Raw genomic sequence first — 2,273 nt, forward strand, 5'->3', positions numbered from 1 at the left:
CACACACACACACACACACACACACACACACACAAGCTTGTTCTATCCTCATGGGAACAGATCCTCGCATTTGCATTGACGTCCATTCAATTCTTCTGTCCCACTTACAGTTCCCCTAACTGACTGGCCGACACTTTACACCTAAAGCTGAAAATAAAACTAAGCTTAACCTCAGTGAACTGTAAACAGTCACTAGAAGKAACTCTTCTAAATAATCTAAACAATTACTTTGATTAGATTAAACCCTTTGTAAACATCCTATATGCACCTACCAGACCACACCCCCAATTATTCCTGACCCCTCCCCCAAATCTCATCCTACTCTGCCTAAACCTGCCTTCTCTGAAGCACAGCACGACAAACACTCAGTGTACTGGTTGAGTTCCACTCTAACACTACACCTACACTCACCAGAATACACCAGCAATATTCCACTACATCTTAAGCCTAATTCACACTCCCTAAGTTGGCACGGACTGTCGCAGTTTCATGACGAAAATTACGTCACTGGTGTACTCAGCGTCGAGTCGGTCGTCCCTTTTGTAAACAACTGTCTCAAACAACTGTTACAGGGTTTGAACATTTTTTAATAAAGCATTGACACTTAAACTGGTAAGAAAGTTTAGAGTTTTAGTTGTTGTATAGAGTGATCTCACTTTTGAAAACAGCAGCTGCGGGTAAGATGACTACAGTGCACAAATTCAATTGAAAACTAGAAGCACTCGAAGAGTGCAAACCTCCACCGAGACCAATTTCCCCCATCCTGTAGAGTTACAAAGGGGCACACCAATACTACAGTTCCACCTGCTGCTGGACACTTTGAAACCCACGCCCTGTGAAAGCATCACAGCTTTGCCGATGTCAGAGTGTTAAAAGAAAAAAGAATTCCTGTATCCGCATCGTGATCCGGAACATCACCAACATTTAATGGTGTATTTCTTGGCCTAGTACACACATGTGGTAAAAATGTCCTGACAATCTGTCCACAAGTTGTTGAGTAATGTTGTCCACAGACAGACAGACAGACAGACAGACACGACCGAAAACATTACCTCACCCTTGGCGGAGGTAATAAACTCCTGAAATGTACTTTTTAAGGGTCAAGAAATAAATTTCAAACAATAAAGGGCATGCTATGCAGATCCCTCACTTAGATGTTGAAGGATTTATAATCCCTCAGCATCCAAATATTATAAAGGTTGTGTTGGCAACTTATCAGTTTACATTTATCTGAAAAAACAGAATAAGCAAAATGCAGTGACCTTGTGTCTGTAACATAATGCTTTTAATTTTTAATGAGATTAGTTGCTCAAGGACAGAGAGATTGTGTATCCTGTCTTATTTTTCCTCACCAAGGACACAAAAAAAGACAACTGTAAATCTGCAGGAACAAAAATGCCAGATGATTCAGAATTCAAAACATAAAACACCTTACTAAAAGAAAGTGGCCAAAAAGGAACAAAACCCTCCTGCAAGCCATCACTTCTGTGTTCGAATGTCCTCAGAGGGGGTCGACATATTGATTAGTTTTTGCTGCAGTGATAGTGTTACAGAAATCTGAGCTCAAGGAATGATAACAAAGGAAACACAAGTTTGACACTGAGAATAATTTTTCAAAGTCTGTCACRAAGAAAGAATTAAATCCTAAGTTTACTTGCAGAACAGATCTAACTCTGGGTTTGACATAACTCCTGCTGTCAGGCAGTCCAGCTGGTTGTACCTGAATGTGACACTCATATTTACCTCTTCAGCAACATAATCTGTTCCATGCTGTTGGGGAGTGTCAGACGTCCCTTTAATTCACATTTGAAACATTTGATGCTGACTTCACTCTGCTCTGCTCTGTGTCGTTACTCTGGGAGCATCTCTGAAGTTCTTCTTACAGTTTTCATTACATCATCACTTGATTCAGCCTTGGCCTACAGTTTTTGCTGTCTTCAAAGCCTCATAGTTTTATTTTAAACTCAAGGAACTTTAGATTATCTTCATTGTTTAACATCCAGGTATTTCCTTTAAAATGGTAACCATCAGTGGTCCCTGCCTAAAGGCTGTGTCCAAAACAACAGGACGGGTCCTCCGAAGGTCGAATTTGTCGGCTGCATACGTCACAGCGCCGCGACGAAGGACGTCCAAAACCGAAGACTCCTCCGATGCGTCCGACAAATACGTCCTTCTTTTGGCCCGAATCGAAGGACTGGTGGATCCTTCCCGGCCCAGCATATCCCATAATGCATTGCGGCCCGACCGGAGATTTTTTTATGCTAGTAATGGCG

The sequence above is a fragment of the Austrofundulus limnaeus genome, unplaced genomic scaffold (assembly GCF_001266775.1).
Source record: "Austrofundulus limnaeus strain Quisiro unplaced genomic scaffold, Austrofundulus_limnaeus-1.0 Scaffold711, whole genome shotgun sequence".
In the NCBI taxonomy this organism is placed as follows: Eukaryota; Metazoa; Chordata; class Actinopteri; order Cyprinodontiformes; family Rivulidae; genus Austrofundulus; species Austrofundulus limnaeus.